Source organism: Notechis scutatus, chromosome 3 (genome assembly GCF_049901735.1).
Source record: "Notechis scutatus isolate UNSWTSFEM ecotype Mainland chromosome 3, rNotScu1.2, whole genome shotgun sequence".
Classification (NCBI taxonomy): Eukaryota; Metazoa; Chordata; class Lepidosauria; order Squamata; family Elapidae; genus Notechis; species Notechis scutatus.
In genome coordinates, this window is record NC_142011.1 from 204,987,102 (window position 1) to 204,999,892 (window position 12,791).

Below are 12,791 nucleotides of genomic sequence, written 5' to 3' on the forward strand. Positions count from 1 at the left end.
ACATGGGCTTATTTCGGCACTTCCGGTATTTCCGGAAATATAGGAAGTGACGAAACAGGCCTATTTTTCGGCCTGCAAAGCCTTTCCTCAAGCCTCTGGGAGGCCGAAAAGGCCTCAAACAGGCCCAAAATCAGCTGTGAGCCATGCACATGCACAGTGAAGTAAGTTTGCCTATGGCTCACGTGTTGGCACAAATGGCTCTGCATGCCACCTGTGGCATGCGTGCCATAGGTTCACCATCACAGCCTACACCATTTCTGACAAATGACAGTCCAATCTCTTCTTGAAAGTCTCAAGTGATGGCGCTGTCAGCCTTCAAGATTTTCTTCCTTTGCTTTGCATCTTTCGGCTGTCATAAGTAACGGGGGAGGAGGGGGGACATGGTTATGGGAAGCGAGCTGGAGGTGTTACAAAACAAAACTGTATAAGTTGGGGGAAAGGTACTTGCTTAGGCTTCTATCCTATGCTATGTGCATCCACAACTCTATCCAAATATGTCAAGGTCAACGGACAGAGGCCTCATGACCACCTGGAGATGCCCACATGATGCTATACACAACTTTTAATTGGATGAGCCAATTGAACTATTGGGGGTGGGAACGTTGCCATCACTTTGTATATGTGATTTACGCGCCCATTTTCTCAGATTCAGAATTCTTTTGTTGCTACCACTTGACCTCCAGCAAAAGATATCTTTTCTCTAATTAATGGAGTCTAAGTATTTCTTTCTTGGATTTTGAATGGAGAACCATCTGACATTATTCTGAATACAGTACATTACGTTATTATTATAATACATTATTTTGAAACCACGTTTCAAATTTTTATCAATAAATGACACCGTGGGAGCCAGAAGAGCTGCGGTCATTTATTGATAAAAATTTGGAATGTGGTTTCATCCAACCTGCTAGGCCCCAAGTAGCGGCCCCAGTATTGTTCCGTGAGAAGGTGGCTCTCTGTGTTTATGTGTTGACTATAGAAACATCAACACCATTTCGGTGGAGACCGTGTTCCTCCTTCCCCTTGATGAAGGATCACCATCACTTTGTATATGTGATGCTCATTTTCTCAGATTTAGAATTCTTTTGTTGCTACCACTTGACTTCCAGTAAAAGATATCTTTTCTCTAATTAATGGAGTCTAAGTATTTCTTTCTTGGATTTTGAATGGAGCACCATCTGACAGGCGCTCCCACAACTTCTGGAGGCAACTTCTGTTCCATGGGTTGATTGTTCTCACTGTCGGAAAGTTTTTCCTTATTTCCAGGTTAAATCTCTCCTTGTTCAGTTTCCATCCATTATTCCTTGTCTGGCCTTCAGGCGCTTTGGGAAATAGCTTGACCCCTTCCTCTCTGTGGCAGCCCCTCAACTATTGGAAGACTGCTATCCTGTCTCCCCTGGTCCTTCTCTTCACTGGACTTTGGCAGGAACGATTGGTGGACGTTACGGACTGTGAGTGGCTCATAGGGAAAAATGGGGAATAAATGATGCTTGCTTTTGCGTGGGAAACCCAGAGCTGGTTTTGCTTCTTCTGTGCCAGTGTGGTTTATTCAGTAAACCTTTTTATATTCTTGGTAAAAATAACGTCCCAAGAGTTCCTTCTTCTGGATTCGACAACTGGACAGTTGATATTTACGATGGGCCTGAAAAAAAGCAACTTATGACCATTTTTCACACTTACGACAATGGCAGCATCCCCGTAGTCACGTAATCAAAATTCGGGCACCTGGCAATTGACTGATATTTATGACGACCTTCTGACAAGCAAAATCAATGGGAAGCCAAATTCACTTTACAACAGTTTCCTAATTAACAAGTGCAGTGATTCACTTAACAACTGTGGCAAGACAAGTCGAAAAATGGGGGCAAAACTCCCTTAACAACGGTGTTACTCAGCAATGCAAGATTTGGGCTCCACTGTGGCCATTAAGTCACGGACTACCTGTAGTCCTCCACTTGCGACCGTAATGCTATGTGCCCATTACAGCCGTAAATCATCAGGGCCATAAAGTGGCTCATCATGTCACTGACCAGACTTCATAACCTTTTTTTTTTTTGCATCAATCATTGAGCAAATCAGCATGGCCGTTAAGTGAATCCATGGTCATTAAGTAAATGCATTGTTCACTATAGGGCATTTTTGCCCCCAAACCAGAAAGGAAATGCCAGGTTTTGGCAAAAACAACAAAAATGGCTATCAGATTTTGGGATGGTGTAAACAGCTGTTGCTGAACACCTAAAGGGGGGGGTTATGTGACTGTGGGGGGGGGATGTCTGTTGAAATTTTGGAACCAGGTCGTAAGTATATTTGGTGGGGATCCATCCCAACTTTGAATGGTCACTACACGGCTGGCCTTGAGTCAAGGATTACTTATGATTACACATATAGCAATATACAATAGAAAAGAAAAGAAAATATAGAAAGAAAAAGAAAAGAAAATATAGAATAGAATAGAATAGAATAGAATAGAATAGAATCTCTCACTGTAAATAGAAATAGAATAGAAATAGAATAGAATACTTTATTGGCCAAGTGTGATTGGACATACAAGGAATTTGTCTTGGTGCAAATGCTCTCAGTGTACATAAAAGAAAAAATACATTCATCAAGAGTCGAGAATCTTCAGGTACAACACTTAATAATAGTCATAGGGTACAAATAAGCAATCAAGTCATACTAGGAAAGAGTCCATATAAATCGTAAGGATACAAGACACAAAGTTACAGTCATACAGTCACAAGTGGGAGAGGATGGATGATAAAGAGTGATGAGAAGATTAATAGTAATAGTAGTGCAGACTTTGTAAATAGTTGGACAGTGTGGAGGGAATTATTTGTTTAGCAGAGTAATGGCATTCGGGGAAAAACTCTCCTTGTGTCTAGTTGTTCTGGTGTGCAGTGCTCTATAGCGTTGTTTTGAGGGTAGGAGTTGAAACAGTTTATGTCCTGGATGTGAGGGGTCTGTAAATATTTTCACAGCCCTCTTTTTGACTTGTGCAGTATACAGGTCCTCCATGGAAGGCAGGTTGGTAGTAATTGTTTTTTTTTTTCTGCAGTCCTAATTACTTTCTGAAGTCTGTGTCTGTCTTGTTGGGTTGCAGAACCGAACCAGACAGTTGTAGAGGTGCAAACGTACAAACTCAAAAAAGGAGAAAATAGATTGCTCACCATGTATTCTTTACAAAAAACTACTGTATATTTTTCTAGTTTAATGAAAAGGACATGATAGTAATGTTCCAGTATTTGAGTGGCTGACACAAAGAAAAGGGGGTCAGCTTATTTTCCAAAGCACTGGAAGAGAGGACAAGAAACAGTGAATGGAAACTCATCAAAGAGAGAAGCAACCTGTAATTAAGGAGAAAACTTCCTAACAGTGGGGACAATTAACCAGTGGAACATCTTGCCTTCAAAAGCTGTGGGTGCTTCATCACTGGAGGTTTTTAAGAAGAGACTAGAGAGTCACTTATTTATGGTATAGGGTCTCCTGCTTGAGCAGGGGGCTGGACTAGAAGACCTCCAAGGTCCCTTTCAGCTCACTCTATTCATTCATATTCTCCAAAGCACCAGGAAGGCAGGATAAGAAGCAATGGATGGAAACTAATCAAGGAGAGAAGCAACTTAGAATTAAGGAGAAATTTCCTGACAGAAGAATTAACCAGTGGAATGACTTGCTTCCAGAAGTTGTAAATGCTCCAACACTGGAGGCTTTTAAGAAGAAATTGGACAACGAGTTGTCTCAAATAGTATAGGGTTTCCTGCCTGAGCAGGGGGTTAGACTAGAAGATCTCCAGGGTCCCTTCCATCTGTATTTTGTTGTTTAGTAAACTTAATAGGAGATAAAACAATTTAAATATCCATAATCAAAACTTCTACCACAAAAAGATGTCCGTACAGATGGAAGTAATTAGGAAATATACTGTTTTCTTAACATCTGTTCTTGATTTTTTTAACTGTATCAACCAGCTTTAATGAAAGGATTTTCCTCCCCCTAACTTTGCTGCTGTGTTAAGTTTTCAGCCAGTTCTATTTCCCATTTTTTAAAATACCTTTGATCCAAAAAAACACACACTTTAGTTTTCCAGTGGCTTGCTTTTTATAAATGTGGCTTCTAACAAAAAAAAATAAAAATGAAGTGAATTACTTTCTTGTGCTCTGCCATTTTATATATTTTTGCAACGATCAAAAGAGCTTGTTTCTGATACAATTTTTTTCTATAATATTGAAAAGCTCCTTTGATTTTTAATGATGCGGATGTGCATCATTATTTAAATGTGTTATGATCCTTGACCATTTCATGAAGTTAAGAAATTGTCTATTAACAAAATTGCAACTTGTGATTGTTGACTGATATTCAGAAGAATGAAGTTTTCTGTCAATAACCAAGTCTCTAATCTACCCCAAAAAACCCACAACACCCTCATTTTTCCATTCTTTTATATGATCATATCAAGGCATTACATCTTTAACATGTGGGAGATCCAGAAATCATTGAAAAATGGAAAAATCAATGACTAAACACTGAGTTTTTGAGTATTTTAAATATGGATTTTTGACCCTAGATATTAATTTCTCAAGATCAAGAAGAAATAGACAGACCCATGGAGCATGTTTTGAGCTCTAAATCATTGGAATTGTTTTAATATTTAATTTTAATAGCATCAAAACAATGGTTCACATTTGGTGTACTTAAATCTCGATGCTGGTTGATCTGCCTCACACCAAGATTTAAAAAAAAATATTATTTATGAGAACTCTTCATCACCTACGAAACCAAGTTATAGAGACTTCAAATGAGTTCAAAACTTGCATCTTCATATTTTCAAACAGCAGGTACTCAACTGATCTGAAATCTGCCTTAACTTGAAACTGATTTTACCAAAATTACGAAGACCTTCTCAGTCATTTAGATATTAATCTCTGTAGGGTTAGCCCCAAATTTAGCAGATGGATAATCTGAATTATATTGTTTAAATGTGGTCCTGCAACTTTGTCAAATTCACAGGTGGTACCTGGCTCAATAGTAGTAACTGTGAGAGGGATCCTGGAATCCTAGTGGGCAAATCACTTCAATATGAGCCAGCCGTGTGCTGCAGCTGCCAAAAAAGCCAACACAATCCTAGGCTGCATCAACAGAGGGATAGAATCAAGATCATGTGAAGGGTTAATACCATTTTTTAATGCCTTGGTAAAGCCACTCTTGGAATCCTGCATCCACTTTTGGTCACCACAATACAAAAAATATGTTGAGACTCTAGAAAGAGTTCAGAGAAGAGCACTAAAGATGATCAGGGGGGTGGAGGCTAAAACATATGAAGAACGGTTGCAGGAACTGGGTATGTCTAGTCCAGTGGTATAGGGTTTCCTGCCTAGGCAGGGGGTTGGACTAGAAGACCTCCAATCTCCCCCTCAGAATCTGACTCCAACAAGGGCATGACACTGTCATTGAGTCTGGAATTATGGTCATAAGTTGTGCCAGCTGTCAATAGAATAGAATACAGGTAGTCCTTGACTTACGACCACAACTGAGCCCAAAATATCTGTTGCTAAGTGAAGCTTTCATTAAGCAAATTTTGCCCCGTTTTACGCTCTTTCCCGCTGCAGCTGTGAAGTTGAATTACTGCCATTAAGTTAGACACTCGGTTGTTAAGTGAGTCTGGCTTCCCCATTGACTTTGCTAGTCAGGTGGGTGCTGCAAAAGGGGATCACGTGACCCCAGGACTCTGCAACCGTCATAAGGGTGAGTCAGTGGCCAAGTGCCTGAATTTTTTGATCAGGTGACAGTGGGGATTCTGCAAAGGTCGTAAGTGTGAAAAGTGGTCATAAGTTCCTTTTTTCAGTGATGTTGTAGCTTTGAACGGTCACTAAAGGAACCGTTGCAAGTCAAGGACTCCCCGGTAGCATATTCTTTACTGGCCAAGTGCGATTGGAATCTGTCTCAAACAAGGAATTTAACCCCGGTGCATAAGCTCTCAGTGTGTGTATATACAACAATCAAATGATAGGCCGTAGATCAGGGGTTGCCAATCTTTTGGACCTCAGGGACCACCAAACACATAATTTTAAATCCCGCGGACCAGAGACCCTGGGAAAATCCCAAAAAAAGTCTGCAGGAAAATTCCCCACCCCGGTTTTTCCTACCGATCAACCGTTCTTTATTTGGGATCACAGGATACCATCTCCAGCTCAAGGGGGGAGGGAGGGAGGGAGGGAGGGAGAGAGAGACTTTTGGCTTCATGCAAGGAAAGCAGCAGAAGTAGCAGAAGCCTTTCTTTCTCTCCCCCAAACTCTGCCAGAAATGAGTCTTTGCAGCCTCTTGGAGCAGGAGGCCTTGCAGGGTCCCAAAGACTCATTTCTGGCAAGAGTTTGGGGGGGAGAAAAAAAGACTTTTGCTGCTTTCCTCGCGTGCAATCAGAAGCTGAAGAAAGTAGCGGAAAGAAGCAGCCAAGGTGCGTGGGGCAAGTTCCCCCCCTCCGCCCTTCCCCCGCTCCACTCACTATCTCGTGTTGTTCGCAATGCAAGCAACGCGAGCCTTGTGTTCCCATAGGTCATGTGGGTAGCACAGCCTTGTGCTCCCGCGCAGCATGGATTCATTGCTTTGGGGTGACATTTCTCTGCGGACCACCAAAATTTTAACGCTAGTTTATTACTGGAGAGCATGATGGATGACTCTTGGCTACGGATGTGTCTAATTAGAGAATATATATCCAGGGGCTGGGGGGAAATGAATGGTGTGGGGGGAAATGAATGGTGTGTCAGAGTCAGCTGCAACCAGGAAACTCCGACATGTAACGCTGACATGTCAACTCCTAATCAATCAATCTTTTTTACTCTTGAGAGATGTGGCTAGAGACTTGTGATTTGAATAGGGGTGCCTGGTGGAGCCCTGACAACTGGTTGCCAAAGCCTCTGAATTTTTATCACGTGTCCACGGGGGACCCCCGCAAGGGGTTGTAAGGGTGAAAAACTGTCGTAACAAGTCACTGTTTTTCAGGGCCGTTGTAACTTTGCTTACTGAACAAATGCTGGCGAGGACGAGCCGTACGCACTGAGCAACAATTTACTTGCATATAATAACAGGTAATTTTTGACATAACACCACCAAAAACTCTCTCAGTCCTACGTATGCATGGAAAAACTATCGTCTAATAAAGTACTTTTTCTCATGTTTCGCTGCATTGCAAAGAGCTCACCTGTTCACCCTTTGCAAACAAGCAGACAGACACACACACACACACACAATCAAAACAAAAGATTAAGGCCCACTGGATTAAAAATGCACTTGGGATAACTCCCCCCACCCCCCGTTGATTTTTCGAGACAAGAGTAGGCTAATGTTACCCTGGTAAGTGCTTTTTATTTCAATCTCAGAAACTGTCATCTTTTTGGCAGTTCTCCCCAGCGAAAAGCAGCGATTCTGGAGACCGTAAAACTTTTCATCTTCGTTGCAAAGCACTCAATGGCCCCCATAAACCAGATTTCCCTTTTAAAATCCCAAGCCTGTTCTTAAAGGAAAATTGGTTCTGAAGTGGCCATTGCAAAAGCATTTAAATTCATTTTAAAAGCACGGCAGCCCTGGGTATATATCCCAGCTTACTGGAAAGACAGCCCAATTTAAAAAACAAAACAACCACACCACCCTCAAAACTCACCTTTCTAATTGCAGCAAACAAAACCAGGCCTCACTCTGCAACGGCAATTTCAAGGGAAGATTGCGTCCTGAGTAGCTAACACACCAAAACACAACGTCCACCCACCTGCACCGGTGAGAAATCCGGCCCGTTTTTTTCCCCCCCAATAAATCTTAGCAGGCGATGGAATGTGATACATACTGCCAGTCACCAACGATGTTCCGGCAAGCCATTTTAAGCAGCGGATGCTTGCATAAGGTCCGGGGTTGTTTACAATTCTCAGTTACAGACGGTTCCCGAGACGGGCATCCCTCACGTTGGGTGGCATCTAAAATTCCCTCCTTCCCCCCCAAATTTCGGTGTTGCCTACGAAGGGCAGGTAAGGAACAGAGATTTGCAGAGGCTGATCTGAGTCTGATCCCTTGCTTTGAGCAGGGGGGGTTGGATTAGGAGAAGGGTTCCCCCCCACCCTCAAGATCGTGGACCAGTACCGGTTCGTGGCATGCCAGGAACCTGGGCCTCGCAAACAAGCCCTTTAAGCCCCATCTGCAGGAAGCATGCGAAATCATGCCTCCTCCGGTACGTTGTGGGGGGAACGGGGACTTTTCTCCGTGGAACTCGTCTCTGGTGCCCAAAAGGTCCCTTCCAACTCGTTATTCTGTACTTCTGGGCATCCTTGGGCTTTTACTCATTCCGGTGCCGGAATCCTTGTCCGTAGCGCCTCCAAGAGAGAGCAAGAAATGGATGGGATGCTAACAAGCAGGGATAGAATGGTGGGGAGAGGTAGACAAAAAAACGAATTGCGTTTCTCGAAGGTCAGCTTCAAGGTCATCGAAGCACTGCCTTAGATACGATTTGCCCCCACTCCCGAACTCTGCAAAATTTAGACCCATGAGAAAAAAAGAAAAAAAAAAGAACTCAGTTTGGTCTCGTGGTTAAGGCAACGGGCTAGCAAAGTGGGAAGCAGCGACTTCTAGTCCTGCCTTAGCCATAAAAGCCAGCAGGGTGATTTGGGGTCAATCAGCAGGAGACAGCGAGTTCTAGTCCTGCCTTAGTCATGAAAGCCAGCTGGGTGACTTTGGACGTATTACCAGGAGGCTGTGAGTTCTAGTTTCGGCCTTAGGCACGAAAACCAGCTAGGTGGCTCAAGTCCAATCCACCAGGAGGCTGTGAGTTCTAGTCCTGCTTTAGGCATGAAAACCAGCTAGGTGGCTCAAGTCCAATCCACCAGGAGGCTGTGAGTTCTAGTCCTGCTTTAGGCATGAAAACCAGCTAGGTGATTTGGGTCCAATCATCAGGAGACAGACAACAAGTGCTAGTCTGGGTATGAAATAGGTCTGGGTGACCTTTGGGCCAATCACTAGGAGACGGTGAGTTCTAGTCCTGCCTTAGTCAGGAAAGCCAGCTGGGTGACTTTGGATGTATCACCAGGAGGCTGTGAGTTCTAGTCTTGCCTTAAGCGTGAAACTTGCCTAGGTGATTTTGAGCCAATGACCAGGAGATTGTGACTTCTAGTTTCGCCTTAGCCATGAAAGCCAGCTGGGTGACTTTGAGCCAGTCCCCCCGCCCCAGCCAGCCTACCTCACAGGGTTGTTGTTGTTATGGGGAAAACAGGAGGAAGATACTGTGTTGGACATGTTCAGTGTCTGGAGTTATTGGTAAAAACAATAAAGGCGGGATATAAACAAACAAATAAAAAATATGCCCTCTGGCGTTATCGTAAGACCCAAATGATGAATATCCATGGTAAAATGAAAGGCAGATTTCACAGACTCTATTAAAATATATATATATATAGGGCTATAACAACCGTTTTGAAAGTCTCAAAAACACATATTAGACCTAAGAACCACCCAATTGTCACACGGTTATGCTCTTCAAACTTGCAAGTCAGCAGTTCCCTGTGCCTGCATCTCAAACGCCTACTTCCTAGTCCGAAACAAGAGGGCAAAAAGATTTCCCCCTTGCTCCGAGGCCGGCCACAAATATGCAAACTGAAGCATTTTTCCTTAATCACCGCAAAGTGACTGTTTACATTACGGTCAGCATAACTTGAAGTGGATTGATCGCCAGGGTTTATCACTGATATGTAATTATTCCTGAGCCATAAAGAATTCCACCGTGGCTTCTTCCGAAATCAACTTGGTTGGGAGCCATGGCCCATATGCAAGGACCTGCGACCTCAAATAATACTTCCGCCAGGAGGGCTCAAAACAAAAGTTTTAATGGTATAAATATTTTTTAGTGGAGCGCTTTGGTTGGAAAGAGGAAGGATTTTGACCTGGCTTATCTCAGCCCTGTCAGACTCAAGAGATGTGGTCCAGAAACACTGAAGTCTCCCCCCCCCCCCCAAAATCACCTGTCTCCCCACAAGTCCGGTTCAAGAAACACCCCTTCTGACCTTCACTGCAGCGACACCCCAATGGCAGGCGGATTGCCTGCCTGCAATTTGGCAGTTTGATTCTCGCCAGGTTCAAGGTTGACTCAGCCTCCCAACCTTCTGAGGTGAGTAAAATGAGGACCCAGATTGTTGGGTGATCACTAAAGTGCTATTTGCTAAGTGCTATTGCCCTTCCTTCCTTCCTTCCTTCCTTCCTTCCTCCCTCCCTCCCTCCCTCCCTCCCTCCCTCCCTCCCATTCTTTCAGATGTTATCTTCCTTTGTTCCTCCCATTCTTTCAGATGTTATTTTCTTTCTTTCCTTCCTTCCTTCCTTCCTTCCTTCCTTCCTTCCTTCCTTCCTTCCTTCCTTCCTTCCTTCCTTCCTTCCTTCCTTCCTTCCCCTTTTACCTTCCAAGTGATTAGAATGTAATATTTCAGGCTAACTCTGCCCACAGCCAGCAATTTGATTCTCACTGACTCAAGGTTGACTCAGCCTTGCGTCCTTCCCAGGTGGATAAAATGAGGACCCAGATTGTTGGGGGACAAGAGGCTGACTCTGTAAACTGCTTAGAGAGGGCTGTAAAGCAATGTGAAGCGGTATATAAGTCTAAGTGCTGTTGCTATACAGTCTTGAGGCCTCCTATGATAACTACAAGAATTCCTCGAGTTACGACAGTTTGTTTAATGACCATTCAAAATGACCACGGCACCGGCAAAAAAACCGACTTATGACTGGTTTTTCACACTTGCAGCATCCCCAGGGTCACGTGATCAAAATCCAGATGCTTGGCAACTGGCTCATATTTACGACCGTCGCAGTGATCCCCTTTTGCAACCTTCTGACAAGCAGAATCAAAGAGGAAAGCCCAATTCATTTAACAACCGTGTTGCTAACTGAACTGCAGTGATTCACTTAACTGTGTGGCAAGAAAGATCGTAAAAACGGGGCAAAACTCACTTAACAATTGTCTCGCTTGGGTTCAACTGTGGTCGTAAGTTGAGAACCACCTGCCACTTAGTCTTTTCCTCCCTAAATTCATTTCATCCTTTCAGCTCAGTCAATGTGGGGTAAATGTGGGAAGGGGCTTCAGAGGGGAAAGTTAAGCCTCCTGACTCGCTATAGGATTATCCATTTGGCAGCCTTAATTTCAGATGAAACAGAGCAACTTGAACCACACTAAGAAAAGGAACAATTTATCTGTTAGAACTAATAAACAGAGTGACTTCCCCAGCAAGTCTGAGCTCCAGAATTTATTTTCCTAGGAGGGTCTGTTCAGGTTTACACACAGCCCGGATTTTGCTTTTCAGCTGCTGGGCTGGCTGGAAAAACAATATTTTCTTGCTAAACTGCAAGTCATCCAGATTTACCACCGACTTTGTTCAGCTTTTGGTTTCAGTACCTTCTCTCTCTCTGTTCTTCCTAAGCCCGAATACTTTCGTTTGGTAAAGATTGGGGGGGGGGAGATAGAGAAAGAGGGAGAGGGGAGGGAGGGGGAGAGGAAGAGACAGAGGGAGGGAGAGAAAGAGGGAGAGAGGGAGATTCATATTCTCTTTCGCTCCACCCTAAAACCACGTTCGGAAGAGTTACCTACGCAGGCATGCGAAAGAGCAAAAAAACTGATTTCGATTTCTGTTTCCAGGATTGTTTCTTTCTTTCTCACTCCTTCCACCTTCTTGTCTCTAGGATAACCCTAAAGAGCGCTTCAAAGTGGCCTTGGCTTCTCAGCGGTGGCCCCTCCATCCCTCTTGCCCTGACGGGCTCCCCTCCCCTCCGGAGTCTCCAATCTCTTATCCTCCCTGGGGAAACCCATTACAGACCATCAGTATAAACCCCCATGCAGATATCCCAGAGGGTTCCTAGCAGGAACCCTCCCCCACCCCACCAGGCTTCTGCAATTAATTCAAAAGTACCACCAGCATGAAATCTCTTTCCAACTGCCATCAAAGGACACCCCTCCTCCTTTCTACCTGGCGCCTGCATTCGCACAACCCTTCTGCTCCTCTGCTTTTGTTGCATAACCCCTGAAATCTCTTCCTCCTGCACCCTCGCAGCCTCTGCCCTGTCCAATTCATTCACACGCTGCTCCTGGTGCCGTTCCCAGCTTCTGATCTCTTTGGAACCAGCAGTTATTCCTCTCCGAGCTTCGGTCCCTGTCTCCCCCCCCCCCCTCCCCACCAAGCAGGTCCAAAACCCTCCCCATGCTCCCACCCTCTCTTCCGGGTCTCCTCCTCCTCCAAACCCCACCGCATTCAGATGTCCTGCGTTGTCCACCTCCTTTGCCAGAAAAATCTCATTCATCATTTCCATTTGCATGCTCCTCAAGAGGCATCTCTCGCACCCGAGACCTGTCCCGTGTGTCCCACCGAGGCATCATTTCACACAAGGGGGTTGGGGTTATCTCTGTCCGAAAGGCCCCTTTCCCCTTCCCACAACCTCTGCAGGCGCCTCTCCCAAGAGGCCCAACACCAAGAGGTTTGACCTCCAGCTTCTCTCCCCAATCAACTTCGGCCCGAAGAACAAACCCTCCTCTTTTGTGCCCATGGAACAGGAATCCTTTCATCCATCCTGCCTCTCCGACAAAATTCCACACTTCCCCCTCCCCTTTCCAAAATATTTCAAGCAGGATATGTCCTAATCCTTAAGTTACATAACAAGGCACATGGGTCCACAATCGGAAGATCTCCCTTTGCACCTTTCTCCAAAGCGATTCCACCAAAAAAAAAAAAAAAAAACACACCCCACCACACACGCCTTCTTTCCATCTCCTTCCCAAGCTAATGTTC

At 44.4% G+C, this 12,791-nt stretch overlaps 1 protein-coding gene across 2 annotated transcripts in view; it reads right to left on the reverse strand.

The window, feature by feature from the left end:
- Window positions 1–12,791, reverse strand: part of SLC45A4 (solute carrier family 45 member 4) — a 101,914-nt gene that overhangs the window by 87,584 nt on the left and 1,539 nt on the right. The window contains exon 1 of one of the 2 annotated variants that reach the window (XM_087962258.1): window positions 7,649–7,737. The exons of the other annotated variant lie outside the window; for it this stretch is intronic. The gene's annotated coding sequence lies outside the window, so the exon portion shown is untranslated. Of the gene's footprint in view, window positions 1–7,648; window positions 7,738–12,791 lie in introns of those variants that run through there. 2 annotated transcript variants of the gene reach the window in all.